This window comes from Pseudopipra pipra, chromosome 1, assembly GCF_036250125.1.
Source record: "Pseudopipra pipra isolate bDixPip1 chromosome 1, bDixPip1.hap1, whole genome shotgun sequence".
In the NCBI taxonomy this organism is placed as follows: domain Eukaryota; kingdom Metazoa; phylum Chordata; class Aves; order Passeriformes; family Pipridae; genus Pseudopipra; species Pseudopipra pipra.
The window spans coordinates 30,527,905-30,546,083 of record NC_087549.1 but is presented as its reverse complement, the minus strand read 5'-3'; the positions used below and the strand labels follow the sequence as shown (position 1 = coordinate 30,546,083).

Below are 18,179 nucleotides of genomic sequence, written 5' to 3'. Positions count from 1 at the left end.
ATTGTCCATCAATAAAGACTATCAGATTTTGCATGAGAATATGTAATTTTCAGAAAAAATAATGACCTTTTGACTTCTATGTGCCCTGTTGTACACATGATATATACGGCATGTTTAGACTTCAGTTTTTATCCTAGATCCATTTGATTTTAATCTCGCAGACTAATTAAGACAGTGGCCATATTTTATTTAACTTAATTCAGATAGACTACCATCTAGAATTTTTTGATGAAACTATCAAATAGTGATATATTCTGTAATAATAGTAAGATATAACAGGTGCACATCTCTAAAAGTATTTAGAAAATATATTATTTTAATTGTACTAAAACAAATTGAAAGTGATATCAGGACAGTTTATTGCATATTGATTCACTATTTGATTATTACACCATTTCAAGGTCGCTTTTTTTCCCCTAAGACAAAATAATGCATACATTAAACTTAAATTAAACCATTCTGTAAAACGGATGAATGCTAAAAAAACATAGGTTCTCATTTTCTTCAGGGACATTGAATAATGATACTTTCACTCTTCATATTTATGAATTACGGTATAGTATACACAGTGGCAACATATGGAGGTTAAATCATTTTCTGCACAGCTGTGCCCTGATATTGCTGTCGACAACTACGCATTGTAAAAAAAAAATTAGTATTCCAGTTCTTAAGGCTATACTGAATATCTTTTCAGTGTGTTATTGGAAAAGTGTATATTATATGATTTTTTTCATATGCCATGTAAGCTGAAGGTGAATAAAGCAGCATTTAGCTGAAATGTAGTTAGAATATCTTCTGAGTAAAATTTCGATTGAAGAAGGAAATATTTCATATATAAAATCCAGCCAACAGGAACATCCATGTTCCTATCATCCTTCATATTCCAATACAGGGAATACATGAGACATGGGCAAATATGTGTCTGTTCAATGTTTCCCCAACTCAGGTTGGTGAAAATCATAAACATAATGTATGCTCATTCCGACCTGCCTAATACTCTTCTGAGCCTTTGTGAAGATGCCTGCTGTAAATTTTTCTGTCCCATGAGGCCATGAGCTGAATTAATTTTTTGTTTGGTGCATTCTCACAAGTTGCAAGTTGGCAGACACCAGATGGTGCTAGGGAGACAACTGTCAAAAATCTGTACAAACTTAAGTCAAACAGAAGTTAATAGTGTCTGAGGTTGTGCAGTTGAGTAGGTGTCTGCTGTTGGGTAGGCAGATCTTCATTTTATCATAACAGTTAATATCCTTGCAAGTATATCTTCTCAGGCTATTTCTCTCTTCTCAATGCAACTTGAATGATTCCATTTTCAATTTCCCATTATTCTTTAGCCGGGTAAGTAAAAATAAGGAGAAAAGTAAGTAAATGTATCACTACTGATCATTATTTAGCTGTTTCCATCACATCTTTGCATTTTAAGCTGTAGCTAGGTGAGGTAGTATAAGCAAGTTGCTCTTGTGTGGGGTATGTATAGCATGTATAAAACATAGACATGTAGCAGTTGTTTTAAAAATTTTCTCACAATATTTATATCAAGGAATAGACTATATTACTTTTATGACAGTGATGGGTAATGAAAAGATCAACATTTCTTTTGGGGAAAAAATAAAGAAGGAAAAAGAAGGCCTAGTACACTGAATATCTAGCTTTTCATGACTACTTTGAAAATGGTACATCTGCAGCATTTATACTCTGGAATTTCGAGCATTTTACATGAGTCAGAAGAGTTTTCTCCGTAGTTGCATCATAGCAGTTGTGCATTATATGCAGGTTAATTGTAGGTACCCTCATGTCAATAAAAATATTTCATATCACTTCTTGTAAATCCATACTCCATCTGATATAAATATATCTTGAAAAGTAACTGAAGCTTGCTGGACAAGTATTTTTTTTTCCTAAATGCTATGCTATGTCATATAGTCTATCAGATTCACTTCCTTTGTTGACATATGCAGCCAGTTGCACTGGAGGACTTTCTGCCTGTTATATATGATTACATTTGTTCTTCTAGGTCCCTCATTGCAATTTGGGTTTGCTGACACTAGGTACAATTATAGCCTCATTTGGGAGTAAAATAATATTTTCTGGCTAAACATCTAAGGGAGCTGTAGAAGGACAAAATTAACTCGGTGTTTTTTGTTGAGTTTCTTAGGGCTTTTTGTCCTCGTGTGTGTTCCTTAAAAACCTGTGCATGCAGAAAAGAACATTTTTATGGAGACAAGCTTTCATAAGATGAAGTCAGCATTTTTGTACCTCTTTGTTAGTTATCCTGCTTGCTACTCAGGACCTTATATGACAGACGGAAAAAGAGTTATCAGGAATATTTATGATGTAGATGTTGGTTTCTAGTATAATCAAAATTCTATTTGTTGTATCTACCATCTATTACCAGGACAGTAGTTTCTGTATATCAAGAGAGTCCAGGTAACGTGAGCTATTTTGGGGTCCCTGTATCACAGAGTGGATTAAGTAATACTGTAACATCTTTCACTTGGTTGCAGCCCATGTACCATCTATTCAAGGCTGGACATCTAAATTTAACTACATTACATGTGGAATGTCTGTCAGTGTTGGGAATGTCAGTAGGTAGCCATATATTCTGGACATTGGGGAGCTGATATCTCAGCATATGGGCTTAATTTAAACAGACACTCAAGTAACTGTGTTTTACATTTACAAACAGCCAGTACCTGAGAACAGTCTCCTGTACAGGGAATCCTTGTAAAAGTGACAGGAAGCTGTACTGTACAAGTCATCCTTATTTTGCTCCATTAAAAAGTCATCGCTTTCTAATGGAAACCACATGGTGCTATGTTTGTTTTTGTTATCTTATGCACAGAAAAGAGCTGCAGTATGTCCTGACAAATGTGAATGTCTTCTGCTATTATATCTGACAACCAAAAGAAGAGAGAGTGTCTTTAGTAAACTTAATCATATAGAATCATTGAATGACAGGATTACAGGAAAATTCAACTTGGAGGGCACCTCAGAAGGTCTCTGGTCCAACCTACTGCTCAAAACAGGCTCATTTATGACCTCAGTGAGTTGTGCAGGGCTTTGTTCATCCTAATATAACCAGTTCCAGTGCTTGATCTCCTGATGCAGACTCTCCATTCTAAAGCGGCCTAGTTCCAAGTAATGTCTGCTGTCTTTCTTCTTCTGACCATCCACTATGGCAAAAATCCTGACTCCATCTTAATAACTCACTCCTAGTTATCGAAAGGCTGCTGTGAGGTATCTCCAAAGCCATCCCTTCTCCAGGTGTAACAAGCCTGCATTTGTCAGCTTGTTCTTACAGGTCAAGAATTCCAGGTCCCTGACAACGACCTACAGATGAACTCACTTCGGTCGATCTTGGTATTTTTTACACTGAAGAACTCAGAATAAGATAGATTTCATGAGTGCTGAGTAAAGGCGGATAATAATTCCTCTCAGTCTTCTGCCTTTTTTGCTACTTGAGTGGTGCTGGCTTATGTTCAACTTACCAAAAGCTGCAGGTTGTTTGCAGCTGAGATGCTCCTCAAAAAGCCTGTTCCCAGACTTGATCCGTGCAAGGAGTTTTTCCTTCCTAGATGTAGGACTTGACCTTTGCCCTTGTAGAATATCATCAGATTCCTGTCTGTCTACTCCTTCAGCACTGAATAGCAGCTGTACTCCCATCTCTATTGGCTTGTCTCCTGAGTTTGGTGTCATCTAGAAACTTCATGGGATTGCACTGTGTTGCTTTCTCTATGTTCTTGATTAAGATACTAAAGAGGGGACGTCCCAGCACAGAATCTTGTGCTACTCCACTGTTTACTGGTCTTCAGTGAGATGATGACCCACTAATCATTACCCTATTAACCCCAAAATTCAGCCAACTTTTATACATCTAGCTGTACATCTATCCATGTCACAACAACTGAGATATTATGGGAGGCAGTGTTGAAAGCTTTGCTAAAGTTCATGCAAATTGCATCCTTGTTATTATACAAGGATTGTTTAAGGGACTTGCAAAACATCTTTGCTGCACCTTTAATCACAACTATGAAAACAGAAATTATTTTTAAACAAAAATTTAGAATTTGACAACTCAGTTTGTTATTTAAAATGGACACTGAAGACTAATGGTGAACGTGGAAGAGTTGTGAAGGAGATAAGCAGACAGAATAAATGACTGAAGGAAAAAAACCTTGGAGTCTAAAAAATATAAATAATTTAAATACTTTTAAAATATTTTGAATTCATGCTGGTGGGATTCATCTCTAAATTCATTTCTAAATCTGGGAGTCTATCTGGAGTTATCAACATATGAGGAATGTGTTTGTGCTCCCATGAACAGACAAAATATTTAATGGAATTTAGATTGATTTTTTCATCATTCTTAACAAACACTTTGGTGAACTGAATAACTAGAAGTTCAGAGCATTTCACTTTAGTTTACTGCCTAGGTCTCTAGTGGGTATGAAGCTTAGACATCTAACGGGTCAGTACTTATGTGAGAAGTATAAACTAAAAAGCATATTAAAATTAGTGATTAAAAACATTTCCCTAAGATTAAAGTACATAATTTAGGAATAGTATTTTAGTCATGCAGAATGTAAAGTATTTTGATATTGACACACTTGTCAGTGTGCTGAAAACATGATTGTGTGCATTGCCCAAAAAAAAAGGACACTTCATTATCTCTTCCGTATTCTTCCAGGTGTTTGCTTCCTCATTTAGTTTACCAGCTTTTGAGTTTCCATTTGATTAAATGCTGTAATACACAACACACCAACATAAGAGTGGATAACACTTGGCCAGATGTTTCAGCATTGATGAAATGCTAAACATTATTGATTTGTTGTATTTTAAAAGGATTTAGGGACTATATTTGCCAAAAAGATTTTATTATAACCAACTAATTTTCAATGTTAATAACACAATAATTAAAGATCCATATGACTGCTGGGCATGATTTGTTAGCTTATGATTCCTGTAAAAATGGTGGCTCCCCAAGCCACATTAGAAAGATGAAAGATTGCATGAATCAAAGATTCATAAACGTAGTTATGGAGTGTCATCAGAAAATTAAGGACAGAATAAAAGATTATCTGTGATGGTTCAGAAGAAAAAGCAATGAAAGGAAGGGCAAACAGGACTATATCATATTCATCACTTGTAGTTAGGTGATGTGGGCATATCTTTGCATCTGCTTCACTGCAGTAAAATACATACTGGACCATTACACGGAAAATATAATATAAAACATATAATATAGAATATATATAGGGTATTTTTCTGAGCACTTTTATTTGTATCACATGAGCAAATAATTGTTGTTTTGCCCACAGTTGGAAGCAAAAAAAATTTTTCTGTGTATGTGTATAAAATATGTGTGTATTTATAAAGCTGTAGTATTTTAAGTGAGATAAATCTTCCTTTATTTACACTCACTCATTTTCAGAATCACAACATACCTGATAAACTGCAAATATCCTAAAATAATTTTCATACTTCTCCAAAATTTATTTACTGTTTTCTTTCTGTTTTATAAAGATGAGAGACACTCCTAAAACCAGATTTTTTCATGTTCATACTAAAAACTTGAACATGTGCCTTCAGTTTGCTACTTCTGATTGCTTATATTGAAATTAAAAAAAAAAAATCCATAAAATTCCTGAATAACACATCCTAAACTTCTGACAAAAGTGAGTTAATAGATTAACATTTATTATAAATACTTAATATTGTGGTTTATGTTATTTTACTGGAGTTTGGCTTGTACTCTTACCCTGTGTTTTTATGGTATGGTTCGTTCGTTTTATATTATTTTCTTACTGTAATTAATGTCATATTCCTTTACTGAGCTGTCCTTTTCTTCATAAAAGAAAAGTTCAAAGTTGTATCTCTAAGGTGAATGCTGAAACATTGTTGTGGAGAGAAATTACGGTATATTTAGTTGCAATCAGTTTTTTCTTATTTTTAAACTAACGTATTATATAAAGATAACAAAATATGCCTTGCAAAAGTAGAATATGAACAAAACCTGATGATGATCATAAATTAGGAGCTGAACTAAGAAAGAGGACCTAGAAAATTTAAAGTACAAATTGGACAAAGAAGAACTGATATAATGAAAATATGTAAGGTTATCAACAAGAAAAGTAATGTATGTAAAACATATTTTCTTAGAAGATATTCTGTAACTGTGGTCTATTGACTCTGCACATATTAATTTTCCAGACCTCATTCTTCTTTTAATACAGTCACTTTCCAGAACTAACTTGCCATCTAAGTTCTGTTGGCTTTTCTTTATTCCTTAGTTCCAGTCAGGAGTATTTCTTGTTTATCTGAGCATGTGATTATTGTTAATCACAGCAAGGGTTATCAGCATATGCGCGTTTGCTAGATTCTTCAAGTTTTTTTACCAAGGGCTCTATCTTTTTTAAGTTGTATACATTCACTAACAAATTTCTTCACTGCTTGAGTTTCATTAAATTTGTACGTTGAAGTCCTGATAGCTGCTTTGTATCTATTTTCAAAAGCCTTTAAACCACTGAAATTTTCTGATACAAGTTGTCAGATTTGTTTCAGTGGCATTTGGGCCTAACCGGGCAAAGAGATGGAAAATCTATAATTAACATTATATCTGAGTGTGTGCTGCATTGTTTTCTAATAATGCTTGGATGCCTACTTTATCTTTTTCCCTTTTCAAGAGAGAAAAGAGGGTGAAATATCATCTCTATTACCCAAAGACAGGATTAGCCAATTAGGCATACACGAATCTCTGTGAACAGATGGGATGCATCTGAAGGTGCTGATGTAGCTGACTGATATCATTGCAAGGCTGTTGTCAAACCTCTTCAGAAGATCATGAACTTTAAAGGAGGTTCTCAATAACTGGGAAAAAAAAAATAAAAATGTCAGACTCATCATCAAAAACGGCAAGAAGATCCAGGAAACTATGAGCTGGTCTACCTAACCCCAGTGACTGGATAAGTGATGGAATAAATCCTCTTGGAAGCCATTTTCAGAAATGTGAAGAACAAAATGGTATTTGGGAAGAACCAACATACATTTAGCATGCGCAAATCATGGCAGACCACCTTTATATGATGAGATGAGTGCTGCTGTTGTGGACAAAAGGGAGGGGCAGTGGATGGTGTATGCTTTGACTTTAACAAGGCCTTTTACACACTCCTATAAAGCCTCCTTATTATCAAACTGGTGACATATACGCTGGATAAACGGAAAACGAGTTAGATGGAAAATTGATTGGACTGCCAAGCTCAAAGAACTATGATAAGTGGTGTAAAATTTATCTGGGGGTCAGTAGCAAGTGGCATCCTTCAGGGATCGGTACTGGGACTGTTCAGTGTCTGTCTACATTAATGGTCTCGATATTGGGACACAATGCATTCTCAGCAAGTTTGCCCATGGTACCAAATTTGGAGAAGCAGTTAATACACTGGAGGACTGTTGTACAGAATGACCTGGTCAGGCTGGAGAAAGGCATTAACAGGAACCTCATGAAGTTCAACACAAGCGTCAAGTCCTGTGCCAAGAGAGGAGTAAGCTCATGCAACAGCAGAGGCTTGTGGTAGGCCAAGTGGCAGAAAAAAGAGCTTTGAAAAGTTGATGGACAACAAGTTGAATGCTATTAAGCAGCAAGAAAGTCAGCTACATACTGAGCATTGTTATCAAGAATGTGGTCAGTAGTTTCAGGGGCATGATCCTTTCCCCCTTGTTTGGCACTTCTGGGAGTGCATTTAAGTGCTGTGTCTGGTTCTGGGCTCCCCATTTCAAAAAAGACGTTAGCATACTCGAGTGAGTCAAGTGGAGGGTGAGCAAGATGGCTTGAGGTGGATAGGGAAAGGGAACTCCAGCACCAGGGGTTTCTTGAGGCCTTGAGCCTGGAGGGGAGAGGTGCTCTCACCTCCCCCCACCCACGTGGTCCCATGGCAGGCACAGAGACAGCACACCGGGCGTGGAGAGGAGGCAAGAGAGTGTTTATTGCTGGGGGGGTTACATTTATAGGGTTAGGAGGATCCACAGAGTAACCAATTACAGGTTGCGGGAAGGGGTTAACAACCAATAGGAAGGGGTTAAAAGGGGCCAATGAGAACACCTCAGGATATCTTCTCAGGACATTCCCCCCCTTGTTGTGGGGGGTGTTGGGAAGAAGAAGCATGTGTTTGCAAAGAGACCACAAAAAGCCATTTTAAGACATGTTTAAACAACAGTTTTCCCATATAATGCAGGTTTACTGCTACAGGGCTTTGTGTTTCTTGGGCTTCCCCACCGCCCAATGGATAAAAACTACAACCATCACTTCAGTAAAGACTGCTACCATCACTTCGACCAAAGGACATCAAAATTACAACAACCAAGTCTTGCTGCTGGACTCACAGGTGGGGACTATATACCTTTCTACTCTTACCCTTTCTTTCTCTCCCCTTATACATTTTCTGAAGTGTTACTTTTTGCTTTTAAATTGCTATATTATTATAAATAATAATCAAAATGGCTACATATCTGCTTTCCATTCCAACCAAATTGTTCTAAAATAAACCCTATATGTATATATACTTACAAATGCTGATCATTCAGTGTTGTTTCACTCTAATCCACCCCAAGGAATCTATTAACAAGTGCCTGGGTTGCCCTCGCCTCCAGAGGTGGGTCATAACACCAAGAAGCTGGAAGGCGTGATGGATGAGGACAGGCTGAGGAAATGAGGTTTGTTTTGCCTTAAAAAGAGAAATCTCAAGGGGGTCCTTGTTTCTGTCTGCAAGTTGAATGGATGGAGCCATGCTCTTACCAGAAGTGTGCAGCAATAGGATGTGAGGCATTGGACACAAGCTGGAACATGGGAAGTGACAAGTAGATATAGGGAGAAACTAGTTTTATCATGAAGTTTCTCAAGCCCAGAAACTGGTTGCCCTGAGAGTTTGTGGAATCTCTGCCCTCAGAGGTGTCTGAAACTTGACTGGACACAGCCCTGTGCAACCTGCTCTACTTAGAAATTCTTTAAGCACAGGACCACATGTCCCTTCCAACCTAAATTATTCCATGATTCCATTAAATTGTGAATTTGGCTCTGGTCCTTAACACTTTTTATTACAGGAATTCTTTAAACATAAATCTTTAACAAGACAGGTAATTTACTGTGGAAACTGACTAGAGCTGTCAAAGTACTCAAGATACTGTACAGCAAAGGATGCACCAGCTTGGCAACTTTGTAGAGCTATGAAAGCTGAACAGATTGTAACAGCAAAATGTGTTTGCAATAGTGGATAGTGTTTAATGATTTATACCAACTACATCTAAACTGAGATGAACATCTCTTCCAAAATAGACATGTTCAATTAGTTAAATTTATCTGCCCCCATTTAACATTCATTTTTTTGCCTCGAAAAGTACTTCTTCAGCTTTTGGCTTTGACTGGAGTCACTGTGCTCCTCAGTTATTTTATCCAGAGGTCTATATGCCAGCTCAAAGGCAGGTAGAAATCATGTCCTAGTTAGAACAGCTGGGACCAGTTCATCACTGGATAACCCAAAACTGTGTATTCTATAGCCTCCCATGCCATGTCCTAGAAACTGTTATCACTAGACTATTTACACCATCTGCCCAGAGCAGCCTGACTCCTCAGGCTATAAACTAGGTGTTAAGAGGCCTGCGGGATAGGAGGGTGCCCCCTGTCCTCATACCTCACACCCATTGTGGAACTCTTCACCCTGAGGGAAGTACTGGGCATTCCTACCTGAACTGGAGAATATATAATCTTGAAGTCTTAGAACTTTTTTAACCACTTGTGGGATCCAGAGGAAGACTGCAGACCACCACTCTCAACCAGACTGCAACCACCACCTTCGACCGGACTGCAATAACCACTCTCAACTGGACTGCAATCACCACTCTTGACCAGACTGTAACAGCACTCTCACCAACAGGTTTTCCCCTCTCCTTTTACTTTGGACTCAGGGGGCCCAAAGAACACCACTCTGTTCATGCCTCAGGGTTCTGGGTTATACATTTGGGGTTTGTGGGTTAAAACCAATTGTTTGTCTGTATAATCGTACTTATGGTATTATTTTATTAAATTGTTATTCTGATTTATAATCTCTCTTTTGAGTTGGATTCATTTCCCCTGCCGGTTTACCTTTAAACCAGCACAAGTCAGTATGTTGAAAGCCATTTCATAATTCTGTATACATTCTCATTCCATCATACCTGTCAGTCTACACATTCAGCCACAGAAAACAGTAGGGATACTATTTACAGACAGCAAAGTGTATTATCAGTTAAATAGCACTAAAAGGAAAAACACATCTTTCTGGTTTTTTGACATATCTGAAGCCTATTTTGCAACCCATTGCAAAGGGGACAAGGTTGATTAGTGCTGCACATCCTGACTCCAAAGATCACATTTGGAACTCACACCTCACATGGTGAATTATAGTTTAACCATACCAATTACTATATCCCAAGCATTCACCATTATCTTTTCCTCCAGTTCCATTTACTGCTTCTTCATAAAGGCCCCATTCTAGTCAGAGATAGGGCAGCAGCAATTATTTCTTTCTCTCTCTTAACAACAAAAACCTGTTTATCCAACTGCACACTGAGCCTCCATGATCAGGTTCTTGCTACAACACTTTCCAAGACTGAAGTTTACCCCTCCCTATAGGTCCTGACATAATGGCTACATGTCCAGAAACTCAGTTATTTCTTCCATCAACATGGTAGAAGTGTCATACTCCACAGATTTTGGGTAAAGGAGAGAGGCTCCCCCAACAACCAACCCCTTCAACCTGGATGAACTATCTAGACAGCATAATCTAAACTTGTAGTTATCTCTGCTTTGAGGAGGCAGTTGCATAAAGAGTTTTTCAGAATTCTCTTTTTTCTATAAACTGATCATTCTTCATTTGTAGTGAACTAGTCCTCATAGCAGCGCCTTGAGTGTTCTTCAGCACTGTCTATCTCCATGCCAGTTTATTGCTCTGCCTCTTGGATCTGCCAGTGTGAATGAATGGTTACCTTTTGCTTTAGTTTTAAAGACTCTCCCTGGGAGCTTACTCTTCAGCCAGCTCTTCCTACTAGAATATCTCATCCTTCTATAGAAAGAGATGTTCCTCCTATTCATCAGCCCCAGACTGTGCCTCAGGCTCAGCTGTGTGTTTTGAAGAATAGAGTATGCCATAAAGATTGTCCTGGCAGTCTGTAAGACATATTGGCTGTGCAGGCAACATCACCGAATTTTTAGGATGCCAAAAGCCAACTTTATTGCCAAGTGAATCTAGCAGTCAGCACAGCTCCAGGACAGCTCTAAAGAAGCAGCTAAAGCACGCGAGAAGCCAATTCAGAAGAAATAGAAATTGCCTCCTATTAAGAGCAGGGGAAAAGGTAAGAAAATGATTGGAATTTATGGTGTCTAGAGACATTTGAAATCTGATTGGGCATGGTGCCTTTAGGGTTTGTCCTTGAAGCACAGTTTGAGGAGACAGTAATGTGTGTGGAAAGGAGTGTAGACTGCCTGAGTTTCCATACTCTTTCTCTGCAACATTGCTTTACTGAGGTGGTATCTCAGTCCAGACTGAGATCACATAGTATTATGGACATTGAAATTGCACTAATGTCTGAAATAGATCATGTTACTGCAGAGGCTGCCTGAACTTTGAGCATAAAACATGAGTACTTCCCTCTCCTTTGCCGTTGCCTCATTTTATTGCCTTAAACAAATCTGTCTATTTCTCATCTAGAAAATGGGCAATAATAAACCCAATGTACCTTGCATTGCAACTGTTAAGATTAATTAGTTAATGCTGTGGAACTCATTTCTTCCTATGGCCCACAACAGATGCATATAGAAACAAAGGAAGAAATTGCGTTTTTAAACCAGATAGTTTCCTTATTCAAAGAGAAAGAAAGGTTAAATGTAGATTCTCTGAGATTTCAGGTTCCTTTTCGTTTGCCAGTTATATCTACATTTGGAAGACTAATGCTCTAATAATGCTTGCTACTCATTTGGAAATTCAGATGAGACATTTGGGTTTCTTAAGTAGTTTTGCATTAGACTTAAGCTATCTCATAAATAAATGATGACTTAAAAAAATCTGTCTACATTTCATCTTATTATAGAAAGAAGGGCTATTGCAGAAAGAAAAACCCTAGAGTGTTACTGTATTGGTCCTTCAATATGTATGTGGTATTATCATGTGCTTTAACAACTCCAGTCTTTAACAAATCAATTGATTGTGCTGTTCTTTGGCCTCAGAAACATTCCGTTGTATTTTTTTTAGTAATTTTCAGGTTGGCATGTGTATGTGTGTATATATATATATATATATGTGAATACATATGTATAACAATTTTATCTTCTAAATTATTACATTCCTAGAGGAAAATGTGTTTTCTGAACTAGTTTGTATGAGCCTGTCTGGGATCCTGTGTTCTTCGTCAGTGGCAGAACATGCTGCTCTGACTTCCCACCTCCATCAACCAGTTTGCATCTAGCTCAAATCTGAGTTATCAGCGTAGGCATATTGATAGTCTTAATTTCCTACCTGTAAAGCGAAAGGCTAGTTGGGCAGATAAACACATCAGAGACTAAGAGTCATGTACTGAAATACATAATAAGACCAGGTATTTATTTAACTAAATCCAAGAGAATCACAAAGCTATGATGATTTTATCCTGTTTTCTAAAAAAATCCAAGACTTATTAAACATTTTGGTGACTCTGATTCAGCAAAGCAATTAAGCATAATCTTAACTTGAAGTCAATAGCACTTAACCACTTGCCTATAACTAATTATGTGCTTAAATGGTTTGCTGAATTTGTAATTTAATATAAATGCATATGAAGTGTGGGGGTTGGCATTTTTTTTTCAAAATGCAACTTAAAGAAGAGATTGTTTCACTTAATTTCTAATTGGTTTCTTCACACTAAGATTTTGCAACTGAAATCCAACAACCTCATGCAAAATAACATTTTTCTTCTCTAAAATTCAGATGATATCTATCAAGTATTTTTCACATCTCTTTGTCCTAGTTAGAACAGCTGGGACCAGTTCATCACTGGATGGGCGTAACCCAAAACTGTGTGCTCTATAGACTTTCATGCCATTTTCCAGACACTGTTATCAATAGACCATTTACAGCAGCTGCCCAGAGCACACCTGACCCCTCAGGCTATAAGCTGGATGTTAAGAAGCCTGTGAGATGGGAGGATGCTCCTGTCCTCACACCCATTGTGGAACTCCCCACCCTGAGGGAGGTACTGGGCAGTCCTGCCTGAACCTGAGGATATATAATCTTGGGGGTCTTGGGACTTCTATACCACTTGCGGGAGCCAGAGAAAGACCGTGACCACCACTCTCGACCAGACTGCAACAGCACCCTCACCAACAGGTTTTCCCTCTCTGTTTACTTTGGACTCAGGGGGCCCAATGAACACCACTCTATTCATGCCCCAGGGTGCTGGGTTATACATTTGGGTTTTGTGGATTAAAATAAATTGTTTGTCTGTATAATTGTATTTATTGTATTATTTTTATTAAATTTTTATTCTGACTTATAATCTCTCTTTTGAGTTGGGTTCATTTCCCCTGCCAGTTTACCTTTAAACCAGCACACCCTTCCCGAAACATTGTCTCACATCTCCTATACAGTTTACTTCTATTTATATTTTCTTATGTGAAAGAGTAAAGGTTTCTTATAACCATTTTATTATTTCTGAAATAACTCTTTGTTATTCCTTTGTAAACTCTCTCTTAATTGCTCTCAAAATAGAATTCTAATAGATGCAGAATGCTCTTTTCAGTGTTTTCCTGTTATTCATCTGAGTCAATTATTATTTGGAAAAAAACCCCCCTAATATGGTTCCTAAAAAAAAAAAAAAATTGTTGTGAGATTACATGCATGGTAACATTATGAAAATGGCAATGTTTGCATTTTTCCAAATGTACAAAAGTAAATATTTAGAAAAAATGTCATCTGAAAAAGTGGAATAGGATGGCTTTTCATACTCACTGATGCCATGAGTAGTGCAATAAGAAGTCCATGAAGGTTTCATTACTAAAATCAACCAATATTATGAAAAGTTAGCTTTTATTGCAGGTACTTGTGTTCCTCAAAAGTGTGTGTTTTTTAATCCCACTGAAATTGTCCTAAAACATTGTAATTTTACCTCTTTTTACAATTTTTTCCAGCTCCTGCTTTGTCATTTTTCCCCCACTATTTACTGAAATCAAGTGCTTTTCCTGTAATTGCTCCCATAATTTTTCTCAATGCTGAGTCTGCAAGATGTTGCAGTAATCATTTAATCAGTAACAACACACTTTTGTATTCCTATTGCATGATTAAATTAATATAGTTTACATATGTTACATTTAGAGAAATCACTGACTCATCAAATGAAAATAAATATGGTAGTCTAATTAAATGTCTTCTGATTTTATATCATATAAAAATACTCAAAATAAGGTCAGGATTTTCCATGTAATTATAAATAAGCAGCTGTTTCTGACAACTATGTTATAGCTAAAATTAACTCACAGGAAAAAAATTAAAGTGAGACAAGATAGCTCTAGCACTATTTACACTGATAACAATTTGCCTGGTTCTAGAACAATTAAGTTTGTTCTCATTGTTTTATGACATGATCTCTTAGCACGAGTTTTGTGAAGATCTAAAAATAAGATCTGTCTCAGACAGCAACACATTATGTTTAAAAATGGTGTAAGTAATAAATAATGAATGAAAAATTTCTGAGAAATAAAAACGTATAGTTAGAACAACTATAGCTGTTCTCAAAGAAAGTCTTTACTTCTACCTTTTAAACATTTTTGCTGTGTAAACTGTATATATGTATGACAATGATTATATAGCCACATGTTAGCTTATCTTATGTGTTGACTTGACCTTGGCCAGCAGCCAGCTGCCCACCCAGCTGCTCTGTCACTCCCTCTCCTCAATAGGACAGGGTAAGAAAATAAAATGAAGAAAAAGTTCTTGGGTCAAGATAAAGATAGGGAGATCAGTTATCAATTAACATCACAGGTGAAACATTTGACATGAAGAAAATTAATTTGATTTATTGCTAGTTAAAACAGATTTGGACAATGAGTAACAAAAGAAAGAAATTAAAATTAAAATTTCTCCTCCCCTTCTTCCCAGGTTCAATTCCAGTCCTTCACCCCAGCTCCTCTTCCTCCTCACCAGCTGTCCCTGTTCCCGTACCCAGAGCATCACAGTGTATGGGGAATGGGGTCGTACAGCCTGTCCATGGCAGTTCCTCTCTGCTTCTCCCTCCTTCTCCCACTTTTCCCCCACTCCAGCATGGATCCTCTCCACAGTCTGCAGTCCTGCGTAAACAGCTCCAGTGTAGCTCCTCTGCATCAGGTTGCAGTCCTTCAGGAAAAAATCTGCTCTACTGTGGGTTGTCCACAGGCCGCAGTGTGGATATCTGCTCTGATGTGGTCCTCCACCTGAACTGCAAAGAAGCACCTGCTCCACTGTAGTCTTGTCGATGGATTACAGGTGAATCTCTGCTCCAGCTCCTGGAACATATCTCTCCTCATTTTTCTCTGACCTGGGTTCTCATGCTGTTGTTTCTACAGTTTCAGGGGGCTTTTTGTGTTTCGTTTTGGTTTGTTTTGATTTAGTTTGGGGTTTTTGTTTCTCCTCCTCTGTTTGTCCAGTGCATTGCCCTTTCCAAAGTATATTTTCCCGGAGTCATCACCAGCCTTGCTGATGTGCTCAACTGTGTCCTGGGGTGGGTCCATTGGGACCATCTGGAACCAGCTGTGTCCAGCATGGGACAGCCCTGGCCTCCCCTCACAGAGCCCACCCTGGAGCCCCTGCTGCCAACATATTGCCATGGACACCCAAAACACCTCAGAGTTCACAAATCCTAGAAGCTGAACTGCCATGACTCTTCAAAGATTTTGGTGTTAATTTTGACCAGCTGAAAATTCTATGTGTCACTTTCACAACTTTATTTGAAACAACTTTCAGGACACAAAACTTATAGGATTTATTTGTCTTGATCACAATGAAGAGTTGTTATTTAATCTTTGTACTGCTAACATTGTCTATGGTTGATGTCATCAAGATATAGTTCTCAGCTGGTGTTTGAATAGCCTCATATGAACTACTGAAATTGTTCTTAAAAAACCCCCACATTTATGGACTGATTACTTTTTTTTTTTTTTTAATAGGACATTAATTTGTTCATAAATCTAATTTTCAGAAGTTATGAGTAACCAGTACATTGCTTAGTGGGAGTGATAAGTACCAAACTCCGAGTGACCAATGTCACATGGTTTGTTAAGGATACAGAAGAGGAAACTGAGGGGAGATCTCATTGCAGTCTTCAACATCCTGACAAGGGAATGCGGACTGTCAAGTACATACTGACTAATACCAGTGTGTTCTAGGCATAGCAAAGGAATATCTTCACCAATTTTCTGCCTGCAGCCTTTCCAAAGGCTTTATCTTTCTCTCATTAATTTCTTCAAAGCCATTCCTCAGATTTTTGCCTACCTATCTTTTATAATTAATTTCTGACTGTTATTTTGTTTTCCTGTTTCCCCATGGTTTGCCTCATCTCTGTATTTTGTTTTTTTAGAGTAGCCATGCATCACTTAGCATTGCCTAAAGTTAGGGTGAAAATCTTGTACTATTTCTGAACACCAGCAGTGACGTTCTTTAGAAAGGTATGTTGTTATACTATAGTGTAAAACTTCCTTATGTATGCGTTAAAATGTATATAAACTCCTTGGCTGCCTCTGGGCTGATTTATATGTGAATTCCCTGACCTTAATAGAACACAATTTTTTCCTTTTACTTTGTTTTATCTTCATAAGGTAAAATCAATTCCCATCACCACTTAACATTAAGACTTCTATTTAACTGTCCATGTTTTTAGCAAACATAGTGCATATCTTATATTTAAATATGACGTATAAAATGCCCACTTCATAAATCAAATTAAAAGATAATACCGTATTTGTTTCTTGTAAAATTATTCAAATTTGTAGTATGTCTGTGAAATTATTTATTTGTTTACATCATTCCAAACAATTTTATTCTGATACAAAAGAATATAAAAGAGAGAGATTTTTGTTTTGGTTTGATTTTTTTTTTTCAGAGTTAGGAAAACTATAGCAAAACTACTGGGTTTGTTTGCTTTCCAATTTTGTTTTGTGGTGGGAGCCTGTACTGAGTTCCAGGCACCACCAGTCATTTCATGGGTGCTTCCAGCTTGAGGTAGAATTGTTATTTAACAGAGGTATGGACAGAGAAAAAATGATAGATTAAGAAGCTAAAAGTCTAATTTTAAAAAAGTTATTTATATTTTATACCAGCTTAAACTAGTGTGGTTAATTAATATTATCTTAAAGCAATGGGATTTCATATTTTATTTTTTGCTAATAATTTATAATTGAAATAAAATTACTTTTGGACTTCCTAATGATGAGCTACCATAAAATAAGGAAATCCTTATATACATATAATTAGGTTATAGATTTTGACCTTGGTATCTGTGCATTTGTACAGCAGATCACATAATAGAATCATAATTCTGAATGAGGACATTTAGGTACTGTTGTAATATATGTTTATGTTGGAAGTCTGATCTAAGGTTTCCCTAACTTGTATGAATATGTATTATGATTTCCTAATATGTCTACTACTTAAATAATAAAACTTCTGTGTACAACCTGACAATTTCTACAAGAATATTTTTACATTGATGGATAAACTCTTATTACTGTTCAAGATTTCTTCTCATTGCAAATTGGTCTAAAGCTAGTGCCTCCCACTTTCACAACACACATTTGAGCACCAAAAGAAATTGAAAGGACTGACTTAATTCTAGAATATGCAAATCATTTAAATGATTGCAATCATTGATAGAAAAAACACAAATGCTTAATGTATTTAATTTTGACGTGCAATTGTCAACACAATACAAATACGAACAGACAATGCAGAAAGAATCGTGTCTTGCCGATGCTGATACCACCTAAGGAGTCCTTCTGCTGTGCCTTTTGCAACCGGACTTGTCTATCTCGTATTGGCCTTTTTAGCCACCAGCGTGCTTGTAGCAAACGTGGGTAGAGCCCTTCCCAAATCTTCGTTCACAAAGCCTAACCATGATAAATACGAACACATATAAATATGTAATTATAGGTATGT

The 18,179-nt window shown here is 37.0% G+C and overlaps 1 long non-coding RNA gene across 1 annotated transcript in view; it reads left to right on the top strand.

Moving 5' to 3' along the window:
- LOC135411995 (uncharacterized) overlaps positions 1–17,708 on the top strand; it is a 19,837-nt gene extending 2,129 nt beyond the window's left edge. Inside the window, exons 2-4 of the long non-coding RNA XR_010429453.1 lie at positions 6,684–7,678; positions 8,229–8,378; positions 15,153–17,708. This is a non-coding gene — a long non-coding RNA (uncharacterized LOC135411995). The remainder of the gene's footprint in view (positions 1–6,683; positions 7,679–8,228; positions 8,379–15,152) is intronic.
- Positions 17,709–18,179: the final 471 nt, after the last annotated feature.